We start from the raw sequence: 12,784 nt of genomic DNA on the forward strand, positions 1-12,784 counted from the left end.
CCTTTACCTCTGCAGAGGAACCGGCTGATGGCCTCCTAATTCATGCAAAAGGAGGCAAAGCCAAATACTGACAGCAGTTAAATGAACATAGTTTATAAAAGACGGAGGTTTCTGCTTATAATTACTCAAATGACAAGAAACCAAAACGTGAAAAGTTCAGTTTAGTAGTTCTACATACATTTTTTACGTTTTGAATTGAATTATAAAAAAGCTCTTCTATTGATTATCTCCTTTTTGATGCTTACCTGTGATATTCCTGTTTTAGGATAAATTCTGATGCTGTGGAATCTTGAAGGTTTGAGTGAATAAATGCTCTTTGACAGTGATGTCACGTCTCTACCACTAGATGGAAGTGTTGAAGGAAAGGCTTCTATTTCCACATGTATTGGTTCATTTTGCCTTCTGCAACCTGAGGGGGCTATTGTATGCACCTATTTATAGATGAGGTTGCATTTCCTTTTGTCATGAATGTTATGGTTGGACGGCCTAATAGACATAGGCTTAACAAACACCTGAAGATTAAAATACAGTGAGAAAAATCTCAGAAACTATAGTAAAACTAAAACATGACTTAAGTAAAACTTTATTTAACCCTTGTGCTATCTTAGATGACCCCCCCACCCTTACATTGACGTGTTCTCCCTACCATGACAAAGGTGGATAAAGGTGGAAAGATTTCATGTAATCCATGGACACCAGTGAAGATCACAAATCATTGAAGAAAAAAGGTTCAGAGCTCTGTCTAGTGGGTCTAGATGACCCACTCCCAATGGTAAAGTGACTAGGACAGCATAAGGGTTAATGGAGAAGATACTTTATGCAAAAAAATGTTTGCATATAAGCTGCAGGATCAGACAGGAAGCATGAGACAAAAATAAACGTTTAGGACTGACTTTTCTTTATTTGTCATCAAAGATGCAGATAAAAGACGGAAAATTCTAACTTCTTATGACTAAATTCATACCTAAAGCTCTTAATGTCTCAGTATGTATATACCTGTAATCTGCAGGAATACAGAATATGTGTATATATATATTATACTTTGCTTACAGAATCAAGGGAACAGAAACAACTCTGTTACTCCAAGTCAATCCCACTTCTGTGTACTCAAACTGTCCAATCAGGAAGCAGCACTGACTGAAAATCAGCTTCACCTGTTCCTGTGTAAGTGGAACAGACAACAGGTGGAAACAACAGGCGGTCAGCCAGACACCTCCAATAAAGCTTCTGCGAGTGGTGACCACAGAAAACGTCTCCGTCCTGATGGGTTCTGGCTGATGTTTGGGTGACCTTTGAATGCCGACAGTGCTGTCACTCCAGCGGTACCATGAGACGGCGTCTATGACCCACACAAGTGGCCCAGGTCATCCAGGACGCCACGTCTGTATGTTTTTTTTCTTTTAAAAGATCAAAAAGCTTTGCTATAAAGCAGTTCAAAGGAATTCAGTCACATAGACGCAGAGAGTTTTGAATATTATTCCAGGAAATAGGAGCAGCAATAGAAAAGACAGTTTTTCCTGATTCTGTGTGGAATCTGGGAGCACAGAAGAGCAATCTGAGTGAAGAGTGAGAATTATATTTACTGTTAGCGGGACGTAGAAGATGACACGGGTTTACCAAGAATGGCCTGATAGGTGAGGATTATTCAGTGGCTGTGACTCCTGACTTCAAGTCAAGCAGAGTTTGTGATAAAATTCAGAGCGATGCGATCAACTGTGTCCAGACTACAGAGAGTTAAAGAGGCAGCATTCATATAAAAAATGTCCCCACAGTCCAAAACTGGGAGGAAGAAGGTCTAAAGGAGTTTATTTTATTCTTTCCTCACACCGGGGTTCAGACACGTTTTGTTTCTGTAGTACAACCCAGGAGTGCCTTCAAATTCTTTAGCAAGTGGTCAGTGTGAGAGGTAAAAGACGGCTTGTCATCAATCCACACCCAGATATTTAAAGGTAGATACTTTTTCAGCTTCCACCCCATCCAGTGTAGGAACATCAGCCTTCAGAGAGTCGTGTTCGTTCACATGACCTGGAAACATCATAAATGTGGTGTGCCCCCCCCCCATTTAAGATCAACTGTAACTGATGAAGAGAAAACTGAAGTTGATGGAAGGCATCCTGAAGCTCATTCACGGCGCGACGGATGGAAGAAGCAACTGCATGAATGATGGTATCATCTGCATAAAGATGACATTTGATTGATTTTTATTTATAATTGTAGTCAACACAATAAAACAATTCACACAGATTTATCACACTTGTTACAGAAATGATGAAATGCATAGATTAAAAAAAAAAGTCACACATTTTTTGCCTGAAAAGGAGCGGGAAGAAGTGAGTTTATATAATCTCACCCCAACTGAGTTAATTCCTTCAGTCTACTCAAGTGTCTTACCTTTTTCCTCACTGTCATATCTATCTCCTCACAATCTTTGAGTTTTTCCCTTTTGAATTGATTTACATGGAGATCAGCTCATTTTGGTTCACACCAGAGAGAAGGATTGAGTGTTGGATCCTTTCAATAGTGGATTTTTTTCTTTGCTGGTTTTGCATTTTTGAATTTCCGCTGCCAACTCTGGATGCACGTTTACAGAATAGTTATTGAGGCCGTTTGCTGCTTCATAGATGTTCTAGCTTTGACCCTTCTCATCGTAAAGTCATCTGGGTATGTTGGCTTTTTCTGTCCCATTGTTAATGATGTTATTTAATATTTCCCAAACTAGCTTCACGTTGTTTTTATTTTCATTCAGTAGATTATTGAAGTACACTTTTTTACTGTTATTTCAGTTGTCTTATTCTTTTATGACATATCTGTATTGGACAGTTCTTATTGTAAAGTGAGCTAAATATGTCTAAAAAACATTCATAGGCGACATCCACATCTTTCTGTCTGTACACAGAGTTCCAGTTTTGTCTGGATAAGTCATTAATAAGAGAACTCATAGTTTTTTTTCATTTCTTAACCTTTTGTAGACTTTTTTTTAAATAATTTTCTTTGTCTTCACATTGATGTCAAATAGTCTAAAAACTGGTAAATGATCAGTTATGTCACCAGTTCGCTCATGTGAGTGTATTCTATATTATTTGTAAATAAGTTATCCATAAGAGCAGCACTTTGAGCAGCGATTCTGTTGGGTCTCTTCATGATCTCTTCATTCCATACATTCTGCTGATAATGTCGTCGGTTGCTTTATGTTTGGGGTTTATCAGATCCATAATGAAGTCTCCACAGATGGATAATATTTTGTTCTATTTTCCATCCAGTCACTGAACACTTCTAGGCTTGACCCTGGTGACCTCTAAACACACCTTATGACATTTTTCCCTGAATCATTACATACATATTTCAGTTGTGAGACATTCCAGTATTCCATCAACTAACCAATCATCAATTACTGTAAACTTCCTATTTTCTTTTCACACATTGAGACTCCTCCACTCTTTTTTGTTTACTCTGTTAACGCAGTAAAGTTTTCCATTTCTGCATCCTTGATGCAGCTGAACCAAGTTCCAGGTATGGTTATGATGTCAAAGGACTGTTCCATATTCTGTAGATGGTCCTTGATGTCTCCAGGGTTGGTATACATGCTCCTGCTGTGAATGATTGACAGTTTTCCTTCTGGGTTAAATGATCACTTTCATTTGGTAAACGACAACCAGGTTATTGTTGAGGATGGTGAAAAGGACAGGAGGCAAAATTGACTCCTGTGGGACTCCACAACTGATGTTCATTAAGTCCAATTTTCCATCTTCAAGCATCACACACTGGGTTCTGAGATCATTTCTGAACCACTTGTATTCTGTTGGGCCTCAGATAAATCCACAGAGGGGGCTGCACAGTTACATCAGTTACAGTTGGATGTGGTGAGTTTTTTTTCTCCCACTTTCACTTTGTGTCTGATTCCACATCCAGACCTCCGTAGGCAAATGCATTTCATTTCCATGAATATTTGTTGTGTGGTTTGTGTTGTCAGCACATGCAACTAAAAATGAAAGCGAAAATCTTTCATTCTGGTTTGGGATGTGTTTTTGTAGTGTCCCCTTTATTTTTTTGAGCGGTGTATGACATGTATACATGTAGATAAAACGTCATCAGATCCCTCTCTCTATTGTAAAGATGCCCCCCCCCACCACCTTTTAAAAAACCCAAACACTTTCCATGTTCCAGGACATTTCCAAACACGCCTGAAGGTTCCATGATGCAGACGTGCACATTGAAGCAGAAAAGCTCTCTGCACTGACGTTTTGTTGGAAGGGTTTGTGGCGCTGCAGTCTGGACCTGACCCGGGTTCTGCATGAACGGTGCGTTCTGGTGATGTTGGATGTTAAAGTGATGCCACAGATTTCATGTGAGGGTTCAACTATTTCTACTATGATACTGTGTGAGACAGAGACTCCTCCTCCTTTGTGTGTCTGTTTTTAATCCCCTGTGGCCTGCAGGCATGTTGCTCACGGCTTAAATGCCTCGATTATGTCTGTCAGGCACAGCAGGAAGCTGGTTTCCTGACTTATCTGTTTCCTGATGACTTGGACTCCCAGTCTGTGAGTCAGCAAAGCTTTAGCTGAATTCACAACAGAACAACACAGCAGTGTCTTGATGTGAAGCCGCTCCCACTTTAGTGCTTTTAGATGAACGAGGGAATGACTGGAATTTAAAGTAACTGATGCTGTCCCATCATGAGCTCAAAGGTAGAAACTGAACTCTTTTGTTGTTTTTTTTAATGTTCTCACACAAACAGGAAATGATGCTTACATTTCATAATTCATTTTTTACTGACCCTTCTGCTCTGTAAACTGTTTGCATGATAACTCGCCTTCCAGAGGCGTCAGTCCACTTTATTTATGGCTAGGAGCTGAAATAACATCAAGAAGAGGATTTTACAACATTATTTTGATAGTAATTGAAAACATATTGTTGAGGTTTGAATGCAGATGAACACAGTCACCTTATAAAACTGCATGAACAGGACCGGCGGAACAATGAAGCAGTAGCAGAACAATTCATTCTTATTTATAAAGCCCGATATTACAACAGTGGTCGTCTCAATGGGCTTCATAGCAGTAATCGTATTAGAACATGAAGTCATAGAATTCAATTAAATGGGTCATCCCTGCTCTCAGACCCTCCTTCTCTGTAATGGAGAACTCTTAAAAAAACGGATTCCAGAAAAAAGCAGAAACCTCAGGGGTGTCCACATGAAGGAGGGACAGAAGATGTTCCAGAACTCACGGAGAAGAATTAACTTATCTAACTCTACAACTACATATTTAAATAGTCCAGCAGATGGGCTACATCCAGATGGAGTTGGGGGGACGGCTGGGGGCGCCAGAGGATCCACTGCCAGGTGCAGGAGCAGGGATGAGCCAACTGGAATCTGGAATCACTCCCACTCCCCCAGAGGGAAGTGGGAAAGGGGGACAATGCAGGAATCGCACTGAACCAAACAGAGGAATGGAGAAGTAAATGATAAATAAATGATCCAGAATAGAAGAGAGAAGTAGATGAGAGTAGATGACAGAACCCCAGTGCACCATACTTTCCCCAGCTTCTAAGTTCTGGCAGCCTATTAACAACTAACTGTTATGAAGTTTAACTCAAATATGTTCACAGTAAGTTTCATGCACTATGGTACTTATAATGGATAGTGATAATATTCATAGACATTTTTAGAATATCAATATGAACACTATATAACCTCCATCTAAGCAGGGGGAATGGGCCGGCCTGGTCCGGTTTAGGAAACAATCCTTCCTCTGCAGAGAAATATATATAATAGATGTAATGAAAATTGTAATTATTCCCCCAAGCCTGATTACAGTAGGTGAGGTAGGGGGAGCAACATGTTAAATATTCTGATTACTAGCTAGTCTGACAAGTCTGTCCAAAGAGGAATGTTTTTATTTTTAATGTAGAAACTGTGTTGGCGTCTCTTCCATGAACTGGGAGCCACAAGCAGCTCTGTTTGGGTGGAAAGGCACCATGAAATCTATAAGGAAGTGTTTTGATCCCATTCCATTCATAAAGGCTTATGATTTAAGAGACGATACAATTCCACCTGCTGACATGACAGGTTTTGTTTTCTCTTTAAGCCCCCACGTCACGCGGCTCGTTTAGTAGGAAATAAAATGAAAGGTGGATGTTTGCCAATCCATGAAGCCATTCGGCGCTTCATAAAGCGGTTTAGAACATATTAGCCCCCCCCCCCCCTTGTTTATTTAACTGTTCTTCTGTATTGATGCGTTACAGAATTGCCTGCATGTGTCGGTAAAGTGATGTTTTATTGTTATTAGGATTTGGTTTTGCTTCTTTTTTTTGGGTGAAACAAGGAAGCTTTGATAAAAAACAGACATAAACTGATGGATCAGTATCACTGAATGTAAAGACTTCTTTGTCTATTTTAGAGTCTGGATAAGCAAAAGCAGCAGAAATCAACGTGTGCCTCAGTAAAAAAAACAAAAAATGCCCCAAATAACTAAATAGTTGAAGATGAACCTCCAGGTTTTTCTAAAACACCTGAATAGAAACCGTGAACTGGTGACACTTGTGTTTCATGAAAAGTAAAAGTTCATTCAGTGTATCAAAAAAAGTCACTGAACTGCATTTTTTGGGACAGAGAAAAGATAAACTTGAGGGTTGGCAGATAAGATGTGTTCAAATGGAGCCCAGCACAAGCCGTGTGATGCCCGGGGGTCCCCTGAACCCCGCCCACTCACCTGTGGCTCTCTGTGAGGTGCTACACACCTGCTTGCCATCATTTAAGAGGTTGATTGTGATCTGAAGTTCCTCTCCTCTGTTGCTTGGCTCACCAATCCAGTTACTTGCTCGGCACTGGCTGAACTGAAAGGTATTTGGATTTCCTTCTGTTGGGCTTTTGCTTTGCGTTCAGTTTTTAGCTCCTCTAGTTCAGTTCTACTCTGAGGTGATTGGAGCTTCTTTGCTTTGCTCTCTGTGGAGATTTCTTTTTGTAACGTTGTAGTTTTTGTAAACTCTCAAGTCTTCTCTGGATCCACAACATCATGCTACGGTGAGTGAACGTTTCTTCTGACATGAACCGGTCAGTTAGGAATGACAGCTGTGCTCCTTAATGGCTGTGGCTGTTATTTTCTATCAGCAGTATTAGGCTCCTTACCTTAAAGGAAATATTCCACAGGGGATGACTCTGCTGGTGAGGAAGAGGAAGACGTATAAAGCAGAACATAGGACCAAGCGGAGAAAGTGGAGAAAGGAAGAGTGTTGTGTGTCTTTTAGGGAGGAGAAGAAGCAGACTCTGCTTTTGTAACTAAAGAGAGACACTTTGAAAGCATGGCCGGGACTTTTTTTAACAAACATTGAATATTGTAGCACCCTCGAGGAATTAGCATGAGCACGAGGTGTTTAAAACAGGGTTTATTGGTCTTCACAACCCGTGAGAACTGGCAGCAAAATAAAAAACACAAATATGCATCAAAAATAATTCTACAGCTTACAAAATATGAATCTTAAATTATACAAATAAAAGCACACAAACCTCGTGGGCTGACATCCACGAGGGGCTAATTACTCATTTGGCTTCAACTTTCCTTTAACTTTCTAAATAAGTACAATAAACAAATTATTACATTGATAATTCTGTTATACATCGATGTGATTTCTAACGATCTTACCGGAGATCTTCACGTGGCTGCAGCAATGCGCTGATAGCTGTGTGCGTAGTTAAATGAGTCCGTGTGGAACTTTAATTGAACTTTGTTCCACATGCTCTCACCACTAGATGGCGCAAATTAAAATATAATTTACAACAACAGAATAAACACATAAATGTTTGGGACTGTTACACTCCCACCAATCACTTGTGATTTATAGAACTAAATATTTCTTTTAAACTTATGAACTAGTTATTCTTAATATGCAATGAATTGTGAACTAATTATGGAATATGACTTGTTACTCTTTTATTTAGAGTATTAAGAGTTCAGTCTCCTTAATTTGCTTCCAACAGGACAACTGTCTTCTGAATGGGCCTTTCCAGGTAAACAGGTTTGGAGATACGCTTTCCTGTTTCATCTAGAGAGCGATCAATCATCAGTAGCTTGACCTTTCTCACTCTTTCATCCTTACTAGGGTACACATCAACGATTTTTGCCAACTTACACTGGTTTCGTGGTGTTATTTCATCTTTCAAAAGTACAATATCATTGATTTGGGCATTTCGGTATTGTTTAGTCCATTTTTGCCTACTTTGAAGATTCAGCAAGTACTCCTTTTTCCATCTTGTCCAAAAGGTATTGGCAAGGAGTTGAACACGACGCCACCTCTTCTGAAGATAAAGATCTTCCTTGACAAACTTGCCTGGTGGTGGAGAGATGATTGTGGACTTCATGGTCAATATGTGGTTTGGCGTCAGAGGTTCTGGGCTTGATGGGTCACATAGTTGATCTGTGGTAAGAGGTCGACTATTTATCACTGCCATGACTTCATAAAGGAAAGTTCTTAGAGAGGAGCTGTCAAGTTGTTTAGCTGATTGTTCAAGGATGGATGACAGAACACTTCTTATGGTGCGGATTTGTCGTTCCCAGACACCACCCATATGACTTGAAGCTGGGGTGTTCATGAGAAACTCGCATTCCAGATTTTCCAGCTTGATTTGGTCCATTTCCTTGAATGCCTCTGCAAACTCATTTCTTGCACCAACAAAGTTTGTTCCCTGATCACATCTTATCTGACGAACTGAGCCTCTTATGGCGATGAATGCACGCAGTGCATTGATGAAGGCATCGGTGGTTAAATCATCAAGCATTTCTATGTGCACTGCTCTAGAGCACATGCAGGTGATTAACAAGCCGTAGCGCTTTAGCTCCTTCCTGCCTTCCTTGACATAAAAAGGACCAAAGCAGTCCATCCCACAGTAGGTGAATGGTGGAGTAGTCTCCATCCGATCTTCCGGGAGGTCTGCCATTTTCTGCTGTTCTGTGCATCTCCTGAACTTTCTGCATTTAACACATCTGTGGATATAAGAGGATACAACCTTGCTGCACCCAAGGATCCAATATCCACTTGCGCGGAGCTTGTTCATAGTGATCCCTCGTCCTTGATGGTATGTTTTCTCATGGTAATGCTTGATGAGTAACATTGACACATGGCGGTCTCTTGGTAAGATAACTGGATGCTTGATATTAGAATGTAAAGCAGCATGCTTGAGACGTCCTCCAACTCGAAGTGAGCCTTGGTCATCCAGAAATGCACTCAATTTATGTAACTTTTTGACAATGTCTTTGGTTTGTATTGATGTGGGATTTTGAAGGGACTTTATTTCATGCGAGAAGGCAGCATCTTGAACCATTCTGATAACTGTCAGCTCTGCTTCCCTTCTTTCTTCCACATTACTGACTTCACAAGATCTTCTCTTGCGTTCCTTCACTTCCTTTGCAAGGCGCTTGAGTCTAGCAATGGCTTTGATCATTCTTGACCAGTCTGAGAACTTGTGTATGCGATCCAGAAGAGATATTTGTTCTTTGGCTTGTGTCTTGAGCACCTGAACCTTCTTGACTTCCGGATCACTGCTTGATATCTCTCCCACCTTGATCTCACCACTGGACATGACCTTCTGCCAGAGAAAATCTGGACCTTGAAACCAGTTTGAGGCTATAAGTTGTTCAGCTGTAAGACCTCTAGAGGCATGGTCTGCTGGGTTCTCTTCAGACGCCACATACCTCCACTGTTCAGGCTCTGTGCTTTGTTTGATACGTTCAACTCTGTTTGCAACAAAAACATGGAACCTCCTGGCTTCATTCGCGATGTATCCTAGAACAACCTTTGAATCGGTCCAGTAGGTTTCTTGCAACATTTCAACTTCCAGTTCCTTTTTCAGCATATCACCAGTGCGAACAGCAACTACAGCAGCTGACAACTCAAGTCGGGGAATGGTTGTAACTTTCGATGGTGGAACTCTTGATCTTCCCATCACCAAGGAACAGTGGACTTCACCAGATGTGCTTACTGCTCTGAGGTAGGTACACATGCCGTATCCAGAAGTACTGGCGTCATAGAAATGGTGCAGTTCATAATGCTCTGCCTTGAAGTTATTTGGAGTGTAGCATCTTTGAATCTTTACCTTTGCCAAATTCCTTAGATCAAGCAGCCAAGATTCCCACTGAGGTCGAAGATTTTCAGGTAAGGTGTCATCCCAGCTGAGTTTATCTCGACACATCTGCTGCAGGATCTGCTTTCCTAGCAGGATGAAGGGTGACACAAATCCAAGTGGATCGAACACAGAGGCGACTGTGGATAAAACTCCTCTTCGAGTGAGTGGATTTTCCTTAACAGTCACTCTGAACTGGAACTGGTCTGATTCCACACACCATTGCACGCCTAGTGCTCTCTCTATGTGGATTTCACTCAATGCCATGTCCTTATTTTTGGCAGATACTAAACATTCTTCCTTTGGAAGGGAATACAAGACCTTTGTGCTGTTTGATATGAACTTGTGTAATCGAAGTTTGCCTGTGCTGCAGAGTTCACGTGCCTCTTTGACTAACTGTACTGCTTGGCTTTCCGTATCAACACTTGCTAAGCCATCGTCGACATAGAAGTTTGTTTTTATAAACTTCACTGTTTCCTTACTGAAGCGTCCTTCTCCTTCAGCTGCCAGATGTTTGAGGCCATAGTTAGCGCAGCCTGGAGAAGATGCCGCACCGAACAGATGAACTTTCATTCTGTAGATGGTACATGGGGTGTCGAGGTCGCCATTCTCCCACCATAAGAACCGTAGGTAGTCTTGGTCAGCAGCACACACGTGAAACTGGTGAAACATGCGTTCAATATCGCACATTATAGCCACTGGGCTTCAACGGAAACGACACAATACTCCGAGCAGGGTGTTTGTAAGCTCTGGGCCAGTCAAAAGATGGTCATTAATGGATGTTCCTTGAAACTTAGCAGAGCCATCAAAGACAATGCGAATCTTTCCTGGTTTCTGTGGGTGGTACACCCCATGGTGTGGAATGTACCATGCTGGGGTATTGTTGATGTCTTGCTCAGGAACCTTTTCAGTGTCGCCGTGAGCGATGATTTCTTCCATGAACTTCTTGTAATCCATGTAGTATTGCTTGTTTCTTCTCAACTTTCTTTCCAAACATCTGAGCCTATGTATGGCACATGATTTGTTGTCAGGTAAGTTAGGTTTGTCACTCTTAAACGGAAGTGGCATCTCAAAATGTCCATTCTCCTTGAGCCTGATGCCTTCCTTCATCTTTGTCAGAAACCTGAGATCTTCTTGGGAGATCTTAACATCTTCTGCAGCTCTTTCTGCAAAGTCAGACTCCAGCAGCTTGATTACATTAGCAGGTGAGACCATTTCCTTTATTTGAGTTCTGCACACGTAATGCACTTCATTGGTGAACCTTGAAGATGGTTGAACACCTGGAACCACTTGCTTCACAATGACTTTGTGGCTTACTCCAAAGGCATCACCATAATCAAGACATGGAATGCCAAAGCCCACGATACTCCAGCCCAGATCAGTTTTTTGTCCAAAGGGCTGATTTTCCTTGCCAGAAACCACTTCACGGGGTATGAGTGCTTGTGGGCAGTTATAACCAATCAGAAGACCAACATCACAACTTTGGAGTGGAGCGATTTCATCTGCAATGTGTTCAAGATGGGGCCATGCCTTGGCAGTTGCTGGTGTTGGAATGTGATCCCGATTCGCTGGAATGAAGTCTCTGGCATATGTTACTGGCAGAGGGATGATCTGATTTGAGTAAAATCCTCTTACTTGTAAACCAGAGAGCTTGTGACAGGTAACAACAGTATTTCTTGATGACATTGTAGTAAGCCTTAGCTGAACAACCTCATTTACAGTGTGCAAGGCTCTGGCAGTTTCCTGTAAAATGAAGGTCGTGTCGCTCTGTGTATCAAGAAGTGCATACACTAGAACTTCACGCTCTGGCTCACTTTCAGCTGAAACCCACACAGGAACAATAGAGGATGTGTGAGTATCCTTGACATTCTGCATTACTCTGTTAGAAGTTGCTTCACTTGTTTGTGTGAAATTGTTATCTTGTAGTGTTGAATCTGGTTTCCTTTGTTTTGTTTTATCAGTGCTCCTTGCTTCATTGTTCTTTGTCCGAGTTCGCTCTTCTTTAGTCCGTGTGTCGTGAAGACATGTTGGATGTTTTTTCTTACATGTGTCACAGGTTTCTCTGTTGTGACAATCCTTGGAGCGATGGCCCAACTTCAAACAGCCAGAGCATAACTTCTTCTCTTGTGCAAACTTCAGTCTTTCTCCAATGTTCTCATTCATGAATTTGAAACATTTCTGCAGACTGTGACCTGCTTTCTCACAATAGACACAGCTTAAACTGACAGCCCTTTCATTGGAGTTCAGTGCCATGACCTTTGCGCCATGAGTCCTGGTTGTTTGTAACTTTGTTTTCTCATTTTCTCTTGGTTTCAGAGCATAGAGAGAAGTTATGGGATTACATGCAATTTTGGCTTCACATGAGATGAACGCAACAAAATCGCTGAAACTTGGAAATATGTGGCTCTGTTCTTGGACTTCTGTAACCTTTCTGTTCCACCTTGATGTGAGCCAGTCAGGAAGTTTTGCAAGCATTTTTTGGTTTTCATTGCAGTCATTTAGTACTTCGAGACCTTTGATGTGTGGCATGGCTGCATTACAACTGCGAAGAAAGTCAGCATATTCTTGAAGTTCCACACTGCCCTTGGAACTGATCTTTGGCCATGCGTCAAGTTTGTCTCTAAATGCCTTAGCAATGAGGAATGGATTGCCATACCTGTCTTCAAGAAC

The 12,784-nt window shown here is 41.3% G+C and overlaps 1 protein-coding gene across 2 annotated transcripts in view; it reads left to right on the top strand.

Moving 5' to 3' along the window:
* The first annotated feature begins 1,271 nt into the window (after window positions 1-1,271).
* trpm4a (transient receptor potential cation channel, subfamily M, member 4a) overlaps window positions 1,272-12,784 on the top strand; it is a 58,547-nt gene continuing 47,034 nt past the window's right edge. For both annotated transcript variants that reach the window (XM_078951084.1, XM_023957855.2), the window contains exon 1: window positions 1,272-1,384. The gene's annotated coding sequence lies outside the window, so the exon portion shown is untranslated. The remainder of the gene's footprint in view (window positions 1,385-12,784) is intronic.

This window comes from Oryzias latipes, chromosome 8 (genome assembly GCF_053564925.1).
Source record: "Oryzias latipes strain Hd-rR chromosome 8, Olatipes_Hd-rR_3.1".
NCBI classification, from domain to species: Eukaryota; Metazoa; Chordata; class Actinopteri; order Beloniformes; family Adrianichthyidae; genus Oryzias; species Oryzias latipes.